Here is a 25,623-nt window from a genome sequence, read left to right as displayed (position 1 = left end):
TAAACTAATATCCTAACTTAGAAAGTGTATATAGCAACCTCGGCCACCTGAGGTGATTCAGATACATCACTTGACTCCTCTTACAAAATAATAATATTAATAATAATAATAATAATAATAATAATAATAATAATAATAATAATAATAATAATAATAATAATAAAAATAATAACAACAACAATAATAATAATAATAATAATAATAATAATAATAATAATAATAATAATAATACAGCGGGAGACAAATGATCACCATAGAAGGTATGATGGGTAAAGAAGACCCATGTTCTCTAAGATTCACTTCACCGCCTTCTCTCTCCTTTGCTCTCTAATTCCCTCCTTTCATTCCTATAAAATGACTCTTCTCTAGGCAGACAATGTGGGGAAGCTCCTACAGGTTCTTGTCAACATGGAGACCTTAGGAGTTTTCCTTCGTTATACATTTGCCGTCAACATTACTGCAACTCCATTATATCTGAGGAGTGACTGGTGCTCTGTTCCCATACTTCTTCATAAGCATGTTCAGTCACTTACGAGAAACTTTGTTATGATACAATATACACACGCGACAGGGGCACATTCACTGTATCCATGGCTGGCAGATGCCGGCAAGTTTTGAGCAGTTGCCAACTGGTGCAAGCCTACTCCCCATGAGGCGATAAAAGCCAGTGTGAAATAAAATCACGTATTTACTTCAATGTTTATAGTTCAATAACGCACAAGTAAACGCTCTATTTCAACCTTTAATCTGAAAAAACTAAAAAAAAAAAAAAAATCGAGTGATTAATCCAACGCAAAAAAAAGTTAGTATGCCACGTGGAAATATACAAATAACATCGGCCTTCAACTTGATCATATGTTTGCAATGGGCACTTCCTCGAACCACAAGGTCACATATTGTCTGCTGGTATAAACATTTACATCCAGCCCAGAGTTCTTTCACTTGGCCACCCACACACTAAAAAAGGGAGCAACAACATAATACAACTTTAATGTATGATATGCGATAAATCACAACAAGAGAAAACCACAGAGAAAATTCCGTCCTTCGGTCATGGTAATATTGGATAACTCGCAAGTCTAACCCTTCTATCAGACGCTACGTATCTGCGGCATTAAGTACAGTAAACATTAGCAGTTTATATATTTTCCAAATATGGTTGCGAGGACACCTGACGCTAAGCAATATCAATCATTTCAAACTCTAATTAGATATGTATGTATTAATAAAAGATGCAAGATAATTCACTGCACATCAGTAAAATACAAATTCTTCTATATGTTGCTATATTCATACATATTACACATTCAAGGTACTGTGACGTTGTTCATTTCAAGATTCAGTAGAAATATATATATATATATATTGAGGAAATCTATGGCTAATTACTAGCGATCAAGTGTCGTCCCATCAACGACAGGACAATATATGATCCCGAATATAATCCGGGATGACATATACTGTTTCCAACATTTTTATATGTCAAAACAATCGGGCATTTTTGAAACAATGAAATCAACGGAACGCCATCGTAATTAGGAAACTATCTAAATGTATACATCATACAATTCTCATCGTACAAATCCAGTGAAATTTTACCTTGTTTTCGTGAAAAAATGCAGCACAACATTATCTAAAATGTATAGCCAACTTGGTCCATGCCACAAACTGGTAATTGAAATAAAACACTATACAGTGATCGTAAAGCAGCAATGTTAAACAAATAAAATGTATAGTCAACCATTCGTCCATACACCGAATAGATAATTGAAATATAACTTATCTAAACAACGATCCTAAAACATTAATAAAAAAAAAAAATGTACACCAAAATCTTGAATACTTTGAAAACCACTTGGAATACCCTTTGCGCTTGGGTTCGAAGGCCTGGCCTGTGACCTGACTCAAGGGTGAGGTCACAGGCCACGCCACTACCACACTTCCCTGCACACCTCTATCGCAATCGTGGCCATCCAGACTGTGGAGAAGCTAAAGAGGCTTATTAAGCACAACCGTGTATGTGACAGTATCCCAAGCAACAGTGTACACAACGTGCTCCTCTCCATATTAATCAAATTTTTCATATCCCAGGCTTCCAGACACAACATTCTGTTTTCTCATAATACCTACACAGTACGGTGTCTTTAATATATATATATATATATATATATATATATATATATATATATATATATATATATATATATATATATATATATTTTTTTTTTTTTTTTTTTTTTTATACTTTGTCGCTGTCTCCCGCGTTTGCGAGGTAGCGCAAGGAAACAGACGAAAGAAATGCCCCCCCCCCCATACACATGTACATACACACGTCCACACACGCAAATATACATACCTACACAGCTTTCCATGGTTTACTTCAGACGCTTCACATGCCTTGCTTCAATCCACTGACAGCACGTCAACCCCTGTATACCACATGACTCCAATTCACTCTATTTCTTGCCCTCCTTTCACCCTCCTGCATGTTCAGGCCCCGATCACACAAAATCTTTTTCACTCCATCTTTCCACCTCCAATTTGGTCTCCCTCTTCTCCTCGTTCCCTCCACCTCCGACACATATATCCTCTTGGTCAATCTCTCCTCACTCATTCTCTCCATGTGCCCAAACCATTTCAAAACACCCTCTTCTGCTCTCTCAACCACGCTCTTTTTATTTCCACACATCTCTCTTACCCTTACGTTACTTACTCGATCAAACCACCTCACACCACACATTGTCCTCAAACATCTCATTTCCAGCACATCCATCCTCCTGCGCACATCTCTATCCATAGCCCACGCCTCGCAACCATACAACATTGTTGGAACCACTATTCCCTCAAACATACCCATTTTTGCTTTCCGAGATAGTGTTCTCGACTTCCACACATTTTTCAAGGCTCCCAAAATTTTCGCCCCCTCCCCCACCCTATGATCCACTTCCGCTTCCATGGTTCCATCCGCTGACAGATCCACTCCCAGATATCTAAAACACTTCACTTCCTCCAGTTTTTCTCCATTCAAACTCACCTCCCAATTGACTTGACCCTCACCCCTACTGTACCTAATAACCTTGCTCTTATTCACATTTACTCTCAACTTTCTTCTTCCACACACTTTACCAAACTCAGTCACCAGCTTCTGCAGTTTCTCACATGAATCAGCCACCAGCGCTGTATCATCAGCGAACAACAACTGACTCACTTCCCAAGCTCTCTCATCCCCAACAGACTTCATACTTGCCCCTCTTTCCAGGACTCTTGCATTTACCTCCCTTACAACCCCATCCATAAACAAATTAAACAACCATGGAGACATCACACACCCCTGCCGCAAACCTACATTCACTGAGAACCAATCACTTTCCTCTCTTCCTACACGTACACATGCCTTACATCCTCGATAAAAACTTTTCACTGCTTCTAACAACTTGCCTCCCACACCATATATTCTTAATACCTTCCACAGAGCATCTCTATCAACTCTATCATATGCCTTCTCCAGATCCATAAATGCTACATACAAATCCATTTGCTTTTCTAAGTATTTCTCACATACATTCTTCAAAGCAAACACCTGATCCACACATCCTCTACCACTTCTGAAACCGCACTGCTCTTCCCCAATCTGATGCTCTGTACATGCCTTCACCCTCTCAATCAATACCCTCCCATATAATTTACCAGGAATACTCAACAAACTTATACCTCTGTAATTTGAGCACTCACTCTTATCCCCTTTGCCTTTGTACAATGGCACTATGCACGCATTCCGCCAATCCTCAGGCACCTCACCATGAGTCATACATACATTAAATAACCTTACCAACCAGTCAACAATACAGTCACCCCCTTTCTTAATAAATTCCACTGCAATACCATCCAAACCTGCTGCCTTGGCAACAGAATTTATCAGACTGTTTCTCTGAAAAAAAAAACGCAGAACTTACTTGCCAAACTCTATTGTTAGAAGTTAACATTTTATTATAACACTTTTCATGAAGAGTTTTAAGAAAGTCCTACTAATGAAGTTCTGAATCGTTAGTGATATATCTCCTCATCAATACAAAGTTCTAGTTTAAATAATACTTAACTACACTAGGTCTGACGATACTCGTCTTGTGTGTGTGTATATATATATATATATATATATATATATATATATATATATATATATATATATATATATATATATATAGGGACTGAGTACTGTCAGAAAGAACCAGAATATAAAACACAAGCCGCCATGGGCGAGGTAGGCAAATAAGTCAACAAACGGATGAAAGGATTATGGCGCAGGTCACCCTTGATAACCTCACCTCTCTCAAGTTACAAACTCAGGTTAAACTATGTTCTGGGAAATACATTTACATCTTTTTTAACTTGTTAAGTTACTTCACTCATATAAACCAACATTCTGATTCACATTTTCCTCTATTATGTTCGATAAGAGACGATTCAACAATATCACTATTGCTTATTGAGTTATTACACGTGTTAACCTGATAACTGTTTCAGTCAAATTCGTGGCCAAACTCCTTAATGTGGGGAAATATTGGATGAGATTCTTGGCCATACCTAATACTATTTCCAAGTGGTATAACCTAAATATGAAGCCCCTTAGAAGTCTGACCACCTTGAAACTGATCACACTCTTTACAGGGGATGAGGCACACAACCCTTCTTACAAGTTAAAGAGTTTCTTGTAAGACTTTAACTGTGTTATCATTGCTGAAGATTACATTCATATTAACAAAATCTATCGACACAGAAACATTAAGCAAGTTCTCTAGGGTAATACGAACAAGTTTTTGCTCACAAGATTACAAGATGAATCCAGGAAATGTTTGGCATATTGTTATTTATAACCAATTTCACAATGATACTGCAGAGTCCATCTACATATCATTTTTAGACATGTGCAAAATTCTCAAAGAAACACTGATGAAAACATAACGTTTTATATTACTGAGATGAGACGTGTGGTAGTGAATACATGGACAGACATTTGTGGGTTTACGACGATGTATGTTACACTTTCAAAAGCTGATTTTCATCCCCAAGAATATCAGACCGCAGGTTGGCTTGACCCGGCCTGACAGCTGTTCGTCACAGGTGGAGGTACAGCTGACAAATCAGGTCAGTTACCTTATTAGTCGATACACGCTGAACCTGGCCGGCAGTCAATAGGCCTAATGCCGGAATATCTAACCCTGTACGTTTAGATCTGACCTTTTGTACGCTTAGATCTGATCTTTTTGTCACTCAGAAAACACAAGGTATGATGTTTTTTTCTTTCCTCCTGTGCTTTTTGGTGCACATCGATTGACTGATTCATTGGAAGACTGACTGATTTCTACCACCGTCATTACCATGAGAATTTTAGCGATGGCGTATGAAGTATTTGATACGAAAGACAAAGACATAAGAGTAATTCACCTGAATGGCAGCGCCAATGAAACCTACTAGGCTACAAGAGTAATGTAACCGAATGGCAGCGCCAGTGAAACTCACCAACATGTTAATCAGCATCTGGAGCTCGGTTGAGGTCAGCCACATGGTCAGAGAGATCGTTCTCACTAGCTGGCTTTGCCGGTGTTGCTAACTCAGAGGGCATCTCGTCTGCACATAGTGCTAACCAGTACACCTTACTATAGATATCCTGAGATACATACAGCTCTACAGCTGGTTAAATATATATATATATATATATATATATATATATATATATATATATATATATATATATATATATATATATATATATATATATTCCTATGAGTCCACGGGGAAAATGAAACACGAAAAGTTCCCAAGTGCATTTTAGTGTAATAATCACATCATCAGGGGAGACACAAGAGAGAAATATAACAGTCAGTTGATATACATCGAAGAGACGAAGCTAGGACGCCATTTGGTAAACATGTGATGGTCCAAAACATGTTTACCAAATGGCGTCCTAGCTTCCTTTTTTTTTTTTATTTCTCCAAAAGAAGGAACAGAGAAGGGGGCCAGGTGAGGATATTCCCTCAAAGGCCCAGTCCTGTTCTTAGCGCTACCTCGCTAATGCGGGAAATGGCGAATAGTATGAAAGAAATATATATATATATATATATATATATATATATATATATATATATATATATATATATATATATAACTTCTGCTCTCCTCATTTTCTTATACCTGGTTCGGTCTCTCTCATCTTAAGCAACACTGAAGTATTCAAAACTGGAAAAAAAAATAGGCCCCAAGGGTTGAGGATAGAATATCCTGAATTGGATCTTACAGGACATAGTGATACTCACGGCGTACCCCACCAGGTGGCCAATGTCCCCTCACTCGTGGACAACTGAGACTGGGCAACGGGCCAGGCAGCAGAGGATGAACCAGCCGCCACCAGACACTCCCGTCCATTGCCATCCTCCCCCAACCCCCACCATCTTCCCATCCACCCACCTGACGAATCTGTTCCCCGGTTCATCTATTTCCGTGGCACGTATACTTCCTATCAAGGACGCACGCGAGAGCTCTCCCACCCCTATAAAACTGTAACTGAGTTACGTACTTCAAAAGACGGAGGAAATATCAGAGACAAGTAATTATTCTTTTACTGTAGCTGGGTGAGGTCCGTTAATCCCCCATCTGGCGCAGATCGCCCCCCCCCCCACCCTCCTTGACGTCACGACCCACCAACAGCAGCTCGGTGGCGCCCTATGACGACACAATGTTTTATTTTGTCTTTCTAGAACCGAGAGAATCTCGGGGTAAAAACTGATCGATTAGTGAGATGGATTTAATCCAGTATTTCCATAGCATCGGTGTGTTATCTTTAAGCTGATTCTCCTCCCGTCTGCTGTTAGTATATCTACCACGTAAAACGATGCTCGAGCAGTAGCTAGTTACAATCTTTTGTCTTTACTTCTGACTCAACAGCCACTTGAGTGCGACGGAGCACGATCCTTGGGTATGACGACATGACCTAAGTGCATAAATCTACTCAAGTAAGTGTGTGTGTGTGTGTGTGTGTGTGTGTGTGTGTGTGTGTGAGAGAGAGAGAGAGAGAGAGAGAGAGAGAGAGAGAGAGAGAGAGAGAGAGAGAGAGAGAGAGAGAGAGAGAGGTGACGGAAAAATTCGGTCGATCTATGTGATGCTCAAGTCTCCTGTGGAACGTTTCATACGACTCTAGGCCTTAATAGGCCAGGCGGGATCGTTATTTGTAGACTACAGTGTTGTGACAAGGCTTCCACAGGCCTACACAAAGCTCAATGTGGCATCTGCTCTCCTCATGCGTACATGTATACATTACATGTATTGCTAGTGGAAAATGAGCCCCGGAGTTCAGTGACATCGCTCTTGGCCTATGCTGCCGCCAAGCGGTGTAAAAAGTATTGGCTAGGCTACGGAGGACCCTAATAAGCTTCGAGAACCATTAAAAAAGTATGACGCTCCTTTACATCTAGTACGTTGTTGTCATCACGGTATGTACTGTAATGGTGACGACCACTTTACAGGAAACGAATGCCTGGGCTGAATTTTCAAGTCAGAATATGGGAACAAAGAGAAATGATCTGTTAAGCTGGACAACGCAACGCTACGACCACCAAGAACAACGGCACGATCCTTGAGCACCGATCGCACTACATAACACCCAAAAGCTTTTTTTCGTAACCAAAATGCACCCCACTTGGCATGATACCCCCCCTCCACCCCACCCCATACACATTGGTGCACGAAATACTACATCATTTTCACCAATAATTAATGAAACAAAAACAGTATTCCTTGATTAACGGAAGCCCTAATTTGTTGTTACTGGTGTAATATGATGAAAATTAGAGTAAATCAGGCATCCCGTGGTTACGTAAATTTCTAATCTAATAACGCTGCTCCAATAAAACAGTCGACTGCATACAATGTTTTATTACTAACTAACCTAGTAAATAAGTCTATGATTATGCGCTACATGATTATATTCCAAAATATGATAGACTGTCATCAGGATTTTTTTTTTTAAATAATCAACTGACACAGCATCGACATAAATTAGAACACATGTATTACAAACACCGTCACCTCGACGGAACGTAGCCGTCTTTTATCAATCATTGCTTAAAGTGAAAGCAGACTGGTGTAACATTGTCTCCTTGCATTCAGGAATGTCTGACGGGTAAATACGTGATATTCTTAAACACAGTAAAGATAAAACATAACTTTTACTGTGACAAAATAAGGACTTCCAGAGAGCTGTGCCTGAGGCGCATGCTCAGTACAAAACACGTTATTTCAAACTATCTAGATAACGTAGCACGGCAAATGTTCTTGACTTACAATACTTTCTTAACGTTTGTTTTAGTAAGAAAAAAAAATACGAACAATGCATTCATACTGAACAAACTTGTTGGATTACGTCACAAATGTCTATGTCATGATCACTCCAATATTTTGAAGTTTCTAAGGAAAATGCAAAGGAATAATACATCTACAGCATATAATAAAAAGATTATATTAAAGAGGTAACTTCAGTCTGGCCAATGGGTAAATAACACTCAACAAATTAAAGCCAAAACGCAGTAAGCTTATTGATATTCATTCCCACGTTGATCATAAACAAAAGAGACAGACCCCCTACACAACATACAACCATACATCATTGTTAAACATAAATGGAATATAGTTTTTCATTATTGTTTTATAATATGCGTACACAAATGACGTAAATGACATAACATTTTACGTGTAATCTATATCGATTAATGAGAAACTTTTTCACTCTGGCAGGTAATATGAGGCACACGGCCTCCAAACAGTTGGGAGGCGTATTACCTGTACTAACCGCCTAGGTATTGGAAGGATTCGTGACGGCTGTGCAGTGTGCCAACGCTACTTTAGCTGCCAAATGTCAATCCACTGACCCAAGCACCTGTCTTTTTTTTCTACTTTACCAACACATGGGATGCTGGCTTCAGTCCACAAACATCTATTTCTCCTTCTCATGCACTACACACTGAAGACACACGACTCGTTCCTCGTAAATGTAATTTCCTGCAGGTGGGCCCTCAGCGATCGTCCTGTCTTTTGACAAATAGCTCTTCGTAAGGACTCGTCAAAGTAAGAACCACTTCAATTGGACTTACCCGCCGTCTTCCCCTACTATCATAATGGACCCGCCGGTAGTTCCCCCTCCCCAATACTTTAATGGACCCACCCACAGTTTCTCCATACCCACAATTTTACCCTGCTAGTCTATGAACCCACCGAGAGCCATCCCTACCGGTACTGCTATGGATTCATCTGCAGTCTCTCCCTCTCTCTCTGTCTGTCTGTCTGTCTGTCGGTCTCTCTCTCTCTCTCTCTCTCTCTCTCTCTCTCTCTCTCTCTCTCTCTCTCTCTCTCTCTCTCTCTCACCTCTACTCCAATTGATTCGCCCGGAGTATTCCCCCCAACAAATCTAATGGATTCGCCCGCAGTTATGTATCAAGCTTAATGTATAAAATGATGCCCCCCCCAAAAAAAAAAAAAAAAAAAAATCTGTAATGGGACTGTTCACTGATCATCGTGATTATTACGCACATTGCTCTCCCCCTTCCAATACTTGCAGAAAAAAGGAAATAATCCCATAGCCTAATATTACCTAACTGATGGCGTGTACATATGCAACTATTCAGACGATATACCCTACCGAGAGGTCCCAGCTTGCCCTACAGACGACTATGACAATACTTAGATGTTCGAGAGAGAGAGAGAGAGAGAGAGAGAGAGAGAGATTAAGAAAGGGAAAGGCTGAGCTACGTGGGCGTGCGTTCCCTTCCACTCACGTGAACCAACGATATTACTGTCGCACCAACGAACTCGATGCTTTCCGTGGCGATAATGGCAACCACTGTTATGTGTGTGTGTGTGTGTGTGTGTGTGTGTGTGTGTGTGTGTGTGTCAATGCTGCATAACAAAATTTCCACTTCTTTGCAATGTTGGTAATGCTTCAGAGCACGAGGGTACGTTCCTTGAGCACTACTAGGGCGCTGTACCAGACGGACCACGAACGGTATGACCTTTGAGCACGACCAAACGACCCGTAATGGTCGCGTCACATCCCGGGCCAATATACCCAACGGGGTCGTATGTACTCTCTCCTCTCTCTCTCTCTCTCTCTCTCTCTCTCTCTCTCTCTCTATATATATATATATATATATATATATATATATATATATATATATATATATATATATATATGTATATATATAAATATATATATATATATATAAATATATATATATATATATATATATATATATATATATATATATATATATTATATATATATATATATATATATATATATATATATATATATATATATATATATATATAAGAATACTAATATCAGTAATCTTATTTCCAATATACCAATGCGTTCCAGACCAGGTACATTGGTTATGGCACCACACACCGTATTCTAATGTGCCTCAGACACGCTCGCTGACCCAAGACACAAAGCAAATAAAGAAACAACCATTGACCGCAGTGCCATCAGGAACTTCGGGTCGGTGGCATCAGTGGCCCCCCCAGATCGATACACTGGACGCCCCCGCAGAGGAGCGAAAGATGGTCAACTTAAGGAAAGCTTGAAAGGGGGGGGGGGAAAGCTTGAAGGAGGGGAGCGTGTGGTAAAAGGTGTGTGTGTGTGTGTGTGTGTGTGTGTGTGTAGGGGGGGGGGGGTTACGAGGAATCCAAAGGCTAGAAAAGTGTGGTGGGAAAAGACTGTTTTCTCTGTCGCCCTCAGTTCAACATAGACTGTTTTCTAAGTCATGCTTAAAACGATTATTGGCTTTTCTATATCACAGTCAATACGACTACACCCGAACTGCTGACCTAACTGACCTCCCCTTCTCTGTACACCCGCACTTTTGACCTTATTGACCTCCCCTTCTCTGAACACCCGAACTGCTGACCTGACCGACCTCCCCTTCTCTGTATACCCTAACGGCTGAAATAATTGGCCTTCCCTTCTCTTTATACCCTAACTGCTGACCTAGGTCAAACTGATCTCCCCTTCTCAGTACAATCTAACTGCTGACCTAATTGGCCACCCCTTCTCTGTATACCCCTCCACCTGTAAACCATCTCTGAGCCGGCACCACCCCACAAACTGCTTCTAATTCCCCTCCACAACAACTTGTTTGTACTCCCTCCCACAATTCACCTCCGACATACAAGCACATCCCCTCCTCCACCACCACCACCACCACACGTGACCCTCGACTCTAACCATCAACATTCCTTACGAGCGATCCAGATGGCGGGACGAAGAATGAAACCCTGTGGGCCATTCTGAAGCAAAACCTTTACTGATATAACATGCATAGCCGTGTGGGAGTGTAATTCAAGGGTGGGCGTTGGGGAGATGGAGGGGAAGAGCTATATATAAATGGTCGCTGTCTGCGAACTATGAAGGCTAGGGTCCGGGCCTCCCTCCTCTTTTAGACCACAGGGTGTGAGGAACCTCCTGGACACATGAGGCGGCCAACGCCATACAAGCCTTTCAAGCGGCCGCATCCAAACTGGAGACGGAGGATACACCACACCGCGGGTACAGTGTACCGCCTCCATGGGACCCTCCACCAGCGACCATCGCAATCACCACATTGGGAGACCAGACACCCAGCCTCCAACAGGAAGACCTGAGAAGACTGGCCTTGAGAGCCATGGCCACTGAGACACCAGCTGAAGCTGTGGCATACTTCACAGACGGCTCAGTGGACCAGACAAATGAAGGAAGGTCGAGGGCGGGCGGCCTTCCACACCCAAGGTCACACTCGCCTCTGAAGGCTGTCAGATGGCTGCTCCACACTACACACGGAGCTGGTAGCCATCTCCAAAGCCCTGGAACACGCAGCCATCACGCACTCAAAGCCCGTGATAATACACACGGACTCCAAGACATCAGTGCAAAGAGCTGCTACACAGCCTCCCAAAAGACAACATCAAACTTGTCACCTCGAACCTCGCTCAACTTAAATTTAAGAGCTACAGCGACAGGGACGTCACCATACACTGGATCCCCAACCACGCGGGGATCGAGGGGAACGAGACACCAGACGAGGCAGCTAAAGCAGCCACACGGTTCAGCAATATCCAGGTCTACGTCTCAGTGAGCCTGCAACAGGTCGAACACCAGCTACAGAAAGCAGCATGGCTCACGACCAAGAAGAATCTCCTGGACGCCTACAATGCCGGATCCCTGTCGACCAGATGGTACACGGTGGCCACGAAGCTAAAGCCAACATATAACGACAGAGACATGAGAAGGAAAACCCTCGTCGATCTGCACCGTCTACGACTAGGGCACAAATGGAGCTGGCACACACTTTACGGCGTCATCAGAGACTGCGGCGTCTACTGTCAGGGGCCGTCAATGCGAAGTGACACAAAGTCTCCGCGCAAGAGTCCCTCTGACGTCAATGAGGAAGAACCACATCATACCAGTGGCCTCACCACTACTTTACGACAAGGCCCAAAAGAATCAGATGGAACACCTGATCCGGACCATACCGCCATTACCTACGTATCCACAATGAAAACCGCGCGCCCACCACCAAGGGGCATTGCACAACGAAAGTGGCCACGTCCAGCAGTGGTTGCCTGTTTTGCAGAGGGCTTTAAAGACCTACATACCATACATAAAAACCAGGGAAACGGGTCGCCAACAGGTAAAGGCCCGTGTCGGACCAAGCAGAGATCCGACGATCTAACGAACAAAACAAGACCAGGCACCAAGGCCAGTGGGGATCGTCCAGCACACGACCTCCTCAACATGGCCTACTTCACCCGTCTCCTAATCTCCTTCAGCCTCCCACAACTCTCCTCCCGAAGAGGCGTGTGGGAGGCAGATTGCAAGAGGCGGAGGAGACGCTCAAGCGGCTGTAAAGAAAGGAGGGAGGGAGGGAGGCATGATTGCAAATATTGAGAGAGAGAGAGAGAGAGAGAGAGAGAGAGAGAGAGTCCTCGGTGAGACGTTTTCCATAAGCCCTCCAGCAGATGCCAACGCACCCACTCCTCCACGCAGTGTCGTGGGTCCTCTTGTTATGGGCCGTCTCCTTTAAAAAAAAGAACTCGATTCTCTAAACCTCATCCCCCGCCGTCTAAGCCTACGACTGCTCTCTTCCCACCACCTCATCGTGGAGGGTAATCGCCTCCCTCGCCTAACTTTACACACACACACACACACACACACGCCATCCCGTGCTATCCTCCAGATGGTCACATGTGGCAAAAAGAAAAAAAAGTCATCATCAAGCGCCGGTGTGAGGCAAAATTGGACTAGCCTTGCTACAGAGAAGAGACGCACGGCAAGACTTAACGAGGAAAGAATCTCATCTAGTCCAAGTTCTCAGAAACCTTTTCCTCGAACTCTGTGCAGTTCGCATCCTTTGAGGCCAAAAGTCTCTGTCAAAGCCATCACCACGAATGGATCCTGCCACACCAGGAGCATGGTGGTGCACCAGGATAGGGGGATGATGTATCCCCTTACCACCTCTTGCTCGGGTGGACGAACGGATGAGGTGGTGCAGAGTGATTCCTCTCCCCTTCACTCTCCACCACCACCACCACCACGACACCTCCACGGCAAACCACAGTCTATTATTAACATGGTCGAGACGTCGTGGGGATCTGACACTCGTCTACAATGCTGATGATCTGGATTCCTTGAGCGAGACGATACGGCCACTGAACACGACGGTACGACTCTTGAGCACGACCGGACGACCCCTCGAGCACGATGGGACGACCCTTAAGCACGACGGTGCGACCCTTGAGCACGAAGGTAAGTTCCTTGAGCACGACAGGGCAGCCCCTCAAGCAAAACGAATGCGACCATTAAGAGCGACGGTAAAACCCTTGGGTTTTAATGACTCGGCCTCAAGGATCAGCAAGGGAGAGAGAGAGAGAGAGAGAGAGAGAGAGAGAGAGAGAGCGCATACCTCACAGTCTCACAAACACAGTGAGCAATATGCAGCTGAGGTTATACACTACACGAGTCATGCCACGGGTGCCGTGAGTAAGCGACATATATAAGTATATTCTGGTCCCCCAGCAGCGTCCTCAAATAATAATAATAATAATAATGATAATCATAATAATAATAATAATAATAATAATAATAATAATAATAATAATAACAATAATAATAATAATAATAATAATAATAATAACAACAATAATAATAATAATAATAATAATAATAATAATAATAATAATAATAATCGGTATATTGAATAATATCCACATAAAGACAGAGAATGCGGGGGATAAAACAAAGTCCTTTTACGCAAACATTAAGACGTTAGCCAACTGAATTTTACTGATGATGCTTAACAGTAACTGGGACGGGGGCTGCTTTTGCAACGTTCTGAACGAGCTTGGATGGGGTTCGATGCTATTTTGGAGCCGACTGCAACTTGGGTACGGGGGATCTCTGTTGGCAGTGATAGTGGCGAGTCTCTCTCTCTCTCTCTCTCTCTCTCTCTCTCTCTCTCTCTCTCTCACGTTGGAGGCTCCAGTCATGGACGGGCTTCAACTGAAATGTTCAGAGGTTAATGAACGATATGAAAGAAAAAAAGCGACAAGGGAAAGCATTTACGAATTCTGGTGGAAGTGAAAAACCTGTCTTTTGAAATGTGCCAGGTATAATAGTACAGCATTGGAAGGGGGTGCAAAAGCGTCACACAGCACTCGAGCAGGATGTAACGGCGTTACACGAGACTGGAAGGAGAGCAATAGTGTCACACAGCAGGAGCGTAACAATCAGTTACTGGTTAAGTCATGAGTGGGTAGAGAGTTTCGAAGCTTCGAAGTCCAGAGAAAGCAACGGCTGGTTCTCAAAACGACCCATCCTTGAAATGCTAATGGCCACACAGTAATCATGTGACGAGTACTGTGCGGTCCAGCTGGTGGCGAGAGGCATACAAGCAGCCAGCTCTCGGGAGCAAAAACCGAAGTAATACCTGCAGAAGAGGGAAAGTGAACCAACATTTCGGCGCAGGGCAGCGGGTCGAATTTTGACGTTAGCCTGGGAGAGTACATACGTCGGACCGCTTTCGACTCAATTCTGCCAAGGATGCAGAGCTAGAACCAACCCAGATGTGAAAGCAGTACTCCATACGAGGATGAATCAATTCCTTGTATAAACGGAGCAACTGTTCGGAAGAAAAGAAATTCCGATATCTAAACAGGACTCCGTTTTTTTTAGGGGCAGACTTAGCTATTTCCATAATAAGGGATTTCCAAGAGAGAGTGAATGTTGCAGTAATGATGTATATTTTCACCATCAAAGGGGAGAGGTAAGAGAGATGCCCTAACCAAGTTTTGAGTTTACTGAGGAAGTTATGTCGAGACAAGATGCAGATCGAGTGAAAGGAGCAGAATTGAAGGATGGGGAGGAATGCAGTGTTGAGTCGTCAGCGAATGAGTGCTATTTGTTTATATGTGGAGGAAAAGAAATCGTTAATAGAAAGGAAAAAAAAAAGTGTAAGACAGGACAGAACCTTGAGGGACACTGCTATTGATGGAGAAAAGGAGAAGATGCTGATCCATCAACAACCACGGAGACAGACTAGCCAGAGAGGAAGCTAGATATGAGGGAGCAAAGTGGAGGGAAGCCAAATGAGGTGAGCATAGAGACAAGATCCTAATGCCACACGCTGTCAAAAGCTTTGGATATAAATATCAAGGGCAATTACCCATAACTCCCTAAAATCTTTCAGAGATGATGACCAGACATTAGTTAGAAAGAACATCACCAGTGGATTTCGCCATACGGAAGCCATACTCGTGATCAGATAGAAGACTGTGAGATTCTAGATATCTGAGGATGTGGGAGGTAGAGGAAGGGATTCAAAGACTTTGAAAATGGTAAATGTCACAGCAACAGGACGATAGTTAGAGGGGTCAGAACGGTCACCGTCCATGGGGATGGGACGCACCAACGCATGCTTCCAAGAAGGAAAAGATCTGGTTTTTAAACAGAAACGGAACACAGGAACAGCAACAGATGCTCTCAGGTTCTTCTCGACTTGCAGGATGAGGTCTACGTGGATGGTCGGAGGGAGGCGGAGGGGGCCAGGCGTTGACATCATGAGAGTTAGATAACGGTGCTGACGCGATCCTTTCTACATAGTAGCCTTAACGTCTGTTGACATGAGGAGGTGGGAGAAGGGTTGGGAAAGGGTCTGACGTGACTCTGACCCTGGTCTGGGTGACGTGGCTGACGTCGTGACTCTGACCCTGGTCTGGTCGACGGTGACGTGGTTGACGTCGTGACTCTGACCCTGGTCTGGTCGACGGTGACGTGGCTGACGTCGTGACTCTGACCCTGGTCTGGTCGACGGTGACGTGGTTGACGTCGTGACTCTGACCCTGGTCTGGTCGATAGTGACGTGGCGGACGTCGTGACTCTGACCCTGGTCTGGTCGATAGTGACGTGGCTGACGTCGTGACTCTGACCCTGGTCTGGTCGACGGTGACGTGGCTGACGTCGTGACTCTGACCCTGGTCTGGTCGACGGTGACGTGGTTGACGTCATGACTCTGACCCTGGTCTGGTCGACGGTGACGTGGCTGACGTCGTGACTCTGACCCTGGTCTGGTCGACGGTGACGTGGCTGACGTCGTGACTCTGACCCTGGTCTGGTCGACGGTGACGTGGTTGACGTCGTGACTCTGACCCTGGTCTGGTCGACGGTGACGTGGTTGACGTCGTGACTCTGACCCTGGTCTGGTCGACGGTGACGTGGTTGACGTCGTGACTCTGACCCTGGTCTGGTCGATAGTGACGTGGCTGACGTCGTGACTCTGACCCTGGTCTGGTCGATAGTGACGTGCTTGACGTCGTGACTCTGACCCTGGTAAGGTCGATAGTGACGTGGCTGACGTCATGACTCTGACCCTGGTCTGGTCGACGGTGACGTGGCTGACGTCGTGACTCTGACCCTGGTCTGGTCGACGGTGACGTGGTTGACGTCGTGACTCTGACCCTGGTCTGGTCGATAGTGACGTGGCTGACGTCGTGACTCTGACCCTGGTCTGGTCGATAGTGACGTGGCTGACGTCGTGACTCTGACCCTGGTCTGATCGACGGTGACGTGGCTGACGTCATGACTCTGACCCTGGTCTGGTCGACGGTGACGTGGCTGACGTCGTGACTCTGACCCTGGTCTGGTCGACGGTGACGTGGCTGACGTCGTGACTCTGACCCTGGTCTGGTCGACGGTGACGTGGCTGACGTCGTGACTCTGACCCTGGTCTGGTCGACGGTGACGTGGTTGACGTCGTGACTCTGACCCTGGTCTGGTCGATAGTGACGTGGCTGACGTCGTGACTCTGACCCTGGTCTGGTCGATAGTGACGTGGCTGACGTCGTGACTCTGACCCTGGTCTGATCGACGGTGACGTGGCTGACGTCATGACTCTGACCCTGGTCTGGTCGACGGTGACGTGGCTGACGTCGTGACTCTGACCCTGGTCTGGTCGACGGTGACGTGGTTGACGTCGTGACTCTGACCCTGGTCTGGTCGATAGTGACGTGGCTGACGTCGTGACTCTGACCCTGGTCTGGTCGACGGTGACGTGGTTGACGTCGTGACTCTGACCCTGGTCTGGTCGATAGTGACGTGGCTGACGTCGTGACTCTGACCCTGGTCTGGTCGATAGTGACGTGGCTGACGTCGTGACTCTGACCCTGGTCTGATCGACGGTGACGTGGCTGACGTCGTGACTCTGACCCTGGTCTGGTCGACGGTGACGTGGCTGACGCCGTGACTCTGACCCTGGTCTGGTCGACGGTGGCGTGGCTGACGTCGCCCGGTCGTCAAGGATGTTGTGGAGGGCGAGGAGGTTGGTCGAGAATGCTTCCTGTCATCGCTGGTGCTATAGCGGTAAAGTCGCATGACGTTATTATCAGCGAGAAAACGCAGACACTGGAAGCATCATTTATACAAGGATGAGGACACGCAAGGGTTCCTCCATCCCTGTGGCCTGTGGGATGCCACGGGTGATGGGGGACTTGGAAGGTGGAGATGGTCTGGCGCACAGCCTGACGGCTGAGGGAAGTCTGCAAGCCATGGAGGGAGGGGGAACCGCGCCGCAGCTTAAGGTAGACTGATGGCTAATTCTTTGTGTTGTGGTCGACTCTGGTCGACTGGGAAACCCCCTTGTAGATTACCTCAGCAACCGTAAATGTCACCGGAAATTTACTAATCACTTACGAGATTGTATGTGTATAAGCACGCGCGCGCACGCGCGTGTGTGAGTGTGTGTGTGTGTGTTATGGGGAGAAAGTACACACACAAACTCCAGCCTATGCCAGATAACAATTACCGATCAGCCCCGAGGGGATGATGAATACCTGGATTGACTGTGGGGCCCACTGCCGCGCCCATGGGACTCGAACCCGGGTGGCTGTCGTAGGTGACTCATGGTCAGCGACGCTAACCACAACACCACTGCTATTTCCCGATGTCTTCTTCATAGTTCAAGAAGTACATAAGCCGGGAGACATGTGAGTCACTCATCCGGTTCCAGCTCAGCTATTATAAATGAATGAATGTGAGACTCGTAGAAAAATGAACTTTCAAGAAAAACACCGTAAATCCTCCAACTCTAATGAAACACCTTAATAAAAACCCTCAATAATGGTGGCGCCTTCCATTTTCTTCCAGTCTGTGGAGAAGAAAACGTCACACTGGTTTGCAGTACAACCTTTAAAATGTTTTTTTTTCCCCTCCTCCTCATCACCTAAATATGGTGACCATGAACCTCGCGTTGGTACCTCTTAAAAACCAGTACGACTCCTGGAGGGTACGCGCAGCCAAGGTACGCGTGTCCAGTGGGTCAAACTGGAGTCCCCCAGCCTGACCTCAAACTGGAGTCAATCAGGTTTTGATGACAGTGAGGTGAGTAGTAGTGGTGAAACACAGTCTGACACACACGACAAAGTCCGCCAATCAGGACTACTCACATAACCACCCATCGATGTACGCAGAGTTGTCACCACATAAGATCGAACACGGCTGGGCTCTATTGTACACAGGCGCGCCCTTGTACGAGCCAGAGGCCCTACAGATATCCCTTCACTCTCGCTTTATCAAGATCCGTAAAAATAGTCGTTTGCATTTCCTTTTTCGGGTTATCACTAGCCGATAATCCTCATTAATATACGGGAATCTAACACATCGCGATGCGATCTCGTACGATACAGTCCCTCAATCGGCCCGTGTTGGAACTAACGATAAAAATCACTGCCAGTTTGTTTCACTTTACACGCCCGCCGGAATATATAAGCAGGTGGGTTCAATCTCCTGTAGCGACCCTTGAACACAAGTGCGCTCAGCCCTTAAAACACGACGAGGTGGCCCTTGAGCACACTGGCGAGACATCTGACCTCACACTTAAAACTTGGGTCAACGGATAAGGTTATCGTACCCAATGGTCGCACCGTTATGAGGGATTTAAGTTTCACGAGGCGTTTGACTGCGAGTCAGCGACTTCAACCCAGCAGCCTACCGATTCATTAGTATGAGTCGCGCGCAACCCGTGGGGCCTGACTTGTGAGTGAACTGAAGCTTTATGAATCATGAGGGAACAACTTAAGAGGCACCTGACCTGAAAACTGAGCTGTGATGCAGTGAAAGTCTCAGACAACTGGACCTTCAAGCCATCATCAACCCATCAACTCTTCAGTACAAGCTGATTTGGCTGGAAGACGAAGCTCTACTGTTTATATATATATATATATATATATATATATATATATATATATATATATATATATATAACATGTTTTGGACAATCACGTTTACCAAATGGCGTCCTAGCTATGTCTCTTCGATGTATATCAACTGACTGTTATATTTCTCTCTTGTGTCTCCCCTGATGATGTGATTATTACACGAAAGTGCAATTGGGAACTTTTCGTGTTTCATTTTCCCCGTGGACTCATAGGAATATATATATATATATATATATATATATATATATATATATATATATATATATATATATATATCCTAACCTGAGCCAGTTGCCCATTTTAACGACCAACTCCTAAGGGTGGATGAACAGCTGGGTTGACTGTGGACCAAATGCCGCAACCAGGATTCGAACCTATGCGCTCGACCCTGGGCGGCCCGTGAATGCGCGTCACGGTCAGGAACGCTATAACCGATACAACATCATTCGTGATCTCTTCCACGTGCACTTAAGCCCCTCGAGCGAACGACACCAGTGGTTTTGCCAGTTAACAATTTTGCCTCTTGCGCAGCAGTGCATGGCAACCTGTCCGAATGGCCTTGATGACACCCACCTTGCTTCATCTTATCATCGTGATAAAGAATAACACTTGAGTTGACCCTGTCGATAAAGTGATAACCATCAACATATTCCCTCGTTCATAAACAATGACAATCTCATTCTTGATGAACGGAACAATCATGATGACTACTGAGCAGCAGCTGCGCCATCTATCCATCACAACAATGACTCACGCACCACACACACACACACACACGTGTACACACCACCTCCAGCGTGGAAACAAACTCGCGTCAGAGACAAGCGTGAAAGTTACGATAAAATATTCACAAATGAAAATACTCTTCTGTTAGCAGCCAATAAATAAAATAAATGAAATCAATAGAGTATAAAATGAAATAGATAAAAAACAAAAAATAAAAATATTTCGATAAAGAATGCTAAAGTTGAAAAAAAAAGACGAATCACTGTTCTATGAAAATTCCAACACATTTCGTCTTAACCTGCTGTTTAATTCTGATGGCCTTAACATGTAAAAACGTTGTCTTAAGCATATAAATGATTACGCAAATATAAATAAAATCTGCATGTTGACCACCCGTCTCCTAGCATAAAACCCCCGGACTAGGCTAAAGGTGAAGACAGTGGAAAATTAGCCAACATCCCGCAAGGCCTGGCTGACATATGGGTAAGAATGTTTGACTAAACACGATCTACCCAGTACCAGATGGTGTGACGCCTGCTAGGCTGCTAAAATGATGCACATGAATAACAGTAATAATAATAATAACAATAATAACAATATGGATGGGGTTGTTAGGGAGGTGAATGCAAGAGTTTTGGAAAGAGGGGCAAGTATGAAGTCTGTTGGGGATGAGAGAGCTTGGGAAGTGAGTCAGTTGTTGTTCGCTGATGATACAGCGCTGGTGGCTGATTCATGTGAGAAACTGCAGAAGCTGGTGACTGAGTTTGGTAAAGTGTGTGAAAGAAGAAAGTTAAGAGTAAATGTGAATAAGAGCAAGGTTATTAGGTACAGTAGGGTTGAGGGTCAAGTCAATTGGGAGGCGAGTTTGAATGGAGAAAAACTGGAGGAAGTGAAGTGTTTTAGATATCTGGGAGTGGATCTGGCAGCGGATGGAACCATGGAAGCGGAAGTGGATCATAGGGTGGGGGAGGGGGCGAAAATTCTGGGAGCCTTGAAGAATGTGTGGAAGTCGAGAACATTGTCTCGGAAAGCAAAAATGGGTATGTTTGAAGGAATAGTGGTTCCAACAATGTTGTATGGTTGCGAGACGTGGGCTATGGATAGAGTTGTGCGCAGGAGGATGGATGTGCTGGAAATGAGATGTTTGAGGACAATGTGTTGTGTGAGGTGGTTTGCTCGAGTAAGTAACGTAAGGGTAAGAGAGATGTGTGGAAATAAAAAGAGCGTGGTTGAGAGAGCAGAAGAGGGTGTTTTGAAATGGTTTGGGCACATGGAGAGAATGAGTGAGGAAAGATTGACCAAGAGGATATATGTGTCGGAGGTGGAGGGAACGAGGAGAAGAGGGAGACCAAATTGGAGGTGGAAAGATTGAGTGAAAAAGATTTTGTGTGATCGGGGCCTGAACATGCAGGAGGGTGAAAGGAGGGCTAGAGTGAATAGAGTGAATTGGAGCGATGTGGTATATCGGGGTTGACGTGCTGCCAGTGGATTGAATCAGGGCATGTGAAGCGTCTGGGGTAAACCATGGAAAGCTGTGTAGGTATGTATATTTGCGTGTGCGGACGTATGTATATATATGTGCATGGGGGTGGGTTGGGCCATTTCTTTCGTCTGTTTCCTTGCGCTACCTCGCAAACGCGGGAGACAGCGACAAAAAAAAAAAATAATAATAACAATAATAATAATAATAATAAAATAATAATAATAATAACAATAATAATAAAACAATATCATTATTAATAATAACAGCAATAACAACAATAATAACAATAATAATAATAAACACAAGCTAACATTCACAAACGAATTGTCTCCTGTTCGCACTATATGTTCAGTCCACAAGGAAAAATATTTTTAAACATTCAAGCCTTTAATAAGACTACATAATATTACTAATGTATAATGACTGTTCTCCAGCAATACACACAGTCTACATACACGATGAGCGTATACATATATATATATATATATATATATATATATATATATATATATATATATATATACACTCAGACAGACATATAATTATATACACATGTACATAATTCATAGTCTGCCCTTATTAATTCCCGTCAACACCCCGCCACACATGAAATGACAACCCTCTCCCCGCATGTGAGTGAGGTAGCGCTAGGAAAAGCCAATAGCATTCGACACACACACACACACACACACATATATACATATATGTATATATATATATATATATATATATATATATATATATATATATATATATATATATATATATATATATATATATATATGGTCCTAGAATTATCTTTTAACAACTGAAGGAAGCTCCACAAGATGTTTCGGGTTGGTGGACGATGTAGCCTCAATGACCCTGGCGGTATATATAGGCATAAGTGCCCAGCCAACCAACCAACCCAAACCATTCCCCTGCATGAAACACTACTGACTCGGTACAATTTCTGGCAGGACCTACATGAGGAAAGGCCAAGACACTTGCCAAATCTTGAACTGGCGTGGTACACAAGGCCAAGCACCGGTATCTACCAGTTTCTTACCTCCCGATATATATATATATATATATATATATATATATATATATATATATATATATATAGATAGATAGATAGATATAGATAATGATATGGATATTCCGATTTACATATGCTAATGTGCTCTACTCGTTCAATGAGATTCATATAGTCAGAGGCGTAAATTTCATGAAAAGTAATGCAATTTACTGGTGTGGGGGGGGGAGGTGGGGAGTTTGGCCAGTCTTACGTCTGTTTCCTTGTGCTACCTCGCTAACGCGGGAGACAGCGACTAAATATAATAAAAAATATATAATAATACATATGAAATACTTATTCGCCATTTCCCGCTTTAGCAAGGTAGTTTTAGGAACAAAGGTCTGAGCCTGAGAAAACCCTCACTTGGCCCCCTTCTCTGTTCCTTCTTTTGAAAAAGTAAAAAGTGGAGGGGAGGATTTCTAGCCTCCCGCTTCCTTTCCTTTTAAAAAGTCACCTTTTACAACACGTCGGGAATATGTGAGAAGTATTCTTTCTCCCCTATCCCAAGGGATAACACACACACACTCACACACACACACACACACAGACACACACACACACAGACACACACACACACATATATATATATATATATATATATATATATATATATATATATATATATATATATACATATTTCGTACATATTCGCCTTTTCCCGCATTAGCGAGGTAGCGTTAAGAACAGAGGACTGAGCCTTAGAGGGAATATCCTCACTTGGCCACCTTCTCTGTTCCTTCTTCCGGAAAATTAAAAATGGGAGGGAAGGACTTCCAGGCCCCCGCTCCTTCCCCTTTAGTTGCCTTCTACAACATGCAGGGAATACGTGGGAAGTATTCTTTCTCCCCTATCCCAAGGAATATATATTGGAGAAGATCACAAATGAGCGCATGATCCAACTAATTTCCTTTCTTATCCACAAGGAAATGAAACACGATAAGTTCGCAAGTGCACTTGGGGAGATAACAAAAAATAAATATGTCAGTGGCTATACAACGAAAAGGCGTAGCTCGGACGCTTCACTTACAAGAAGGTGGAATCAAAAAACATAATAAAAAAAAAAAAAAATGGAACGAGACTAACGAGGGAGATTATAGTGACTAACACCAAAATCATTACTAGTTTCAGTGATCGGAGGAGACTGCAGATATTAGAGGCCATTCACATTTGAGAGAAAGCACCTGTCATCAACACCCAGACAAACGTGTCCACCTCCACACAGCTCTTAGATGACCCGCCAATTGGACGTAGACCTAATGCCATTTTGGGACGGATGGATGACGTCATAGATCCACTACAAGCTAGTGAGTCGGCCATTTCTGGACAGCAGGAATATCATACAGCGTTTTTCATGAAAGTTATACACTCTCTACACTATACACGATGAGCCGAGTGCTCTCATGCCCGGTTATCACTACTCTTGCTTCTTAACGGAACGGGTGTAGAGGACTCTCGCCTTCATATGGCCTCTTCACATACAAGATGAGCTATTTCTTCCATGCATGCTCACCTTTAAGTTTGCTGACATGCCATCACAAGTTATAGATAACGCCCTATACGCTCTCGATACCAACCCTTTTAAAACAGCCCTGCTACAGGCTGCCACGGGGCAGCGTCTGAGAGTCTCAGACGTTCGACCTCCAGCTCTCCAAGGAATACAAGTTCCTCTGTACTCAACTTTGTTAAAATGAAATCTATTTTTGATTAAGGAAGGCTGTCCTTTGCATCCGAAAGCCACGCCTACATGCATTACATATGAACCTTAACACATATGAAACCCGACGGTAAAGGTATTACAGTGGTCTGAACTTGTTGATATGAATAATAATAAGTGCAGAAATGGACCCACAGGCAAGATGAAACGCCCAAACGGACACGACCAAATGCCGAAAACGGATTAAAAAGCCCAAACGCCAAAAAAAGACGGACGAGGCCAAACGCAGACAAACAGACGAGATGACAACCGAAAATGGCGTGGTATGGTCAACCACAGGAATCATCGTCTGTCCTTGAGGTACCACACACAACAAATAATAATACTAATAAAAAGGCCTCTGCAGCAATTACTGACCGTAGCTCATCGCACGTGGGAACCCCCTTCTCACACATCCATGGCAACAAACCGGCTCCTCAAAATCAAGTCTAACGGGCGCTTCATTAACGTAAGAGTGACAACAGGATGCTTCCTCTTATTTTTCTCAGTCGTCCAATAAGAGGCAGGTCTATTCCTCACACGATATGTTGGTATTATCCAGCTCCTCTCAGACCGAAACGTGACTGTTCATTTATAGTGTAACTTTACCCTGTCATTTTGTCAGAATCTCATTGTAGGTAACGTAAAGAGGCATTATCATATACCAAAACCTGCAAATTAGTAAATAACTACATAAATGAAATTGTCATTACTTAACTGTCTCCCAGTCATCTTAAGTCTTCAATATCAGAAAAAAAAAAAGAGGAACGCATGCACCAACGTGCACGCTCAGTGTGAAAAGACCTGAGAGGGAACCCTTGTTTTTCTCAGCTAGGATCATAAAAGAGTCAGGTGTGCGCTCTGCCAACCAGG

The sequence above is a fragment of the Panulirus ornatus genome, chromosome 9, assembly GCF_036320965.1.
Source record: "Panulirus ornatus isolate Po-2019 chromosome 9, ASM3632096v1, whole genome shotgun sequence".
Lineage (NCBI taxonomy): Eukaryota > Metazoa > Arthropoda > Malacostraca > Decapoda > Palinuridae > Panulirus > Panulirus ornatus.
This window is presented reverse-complemented; position numbering follows the sequence as displayed.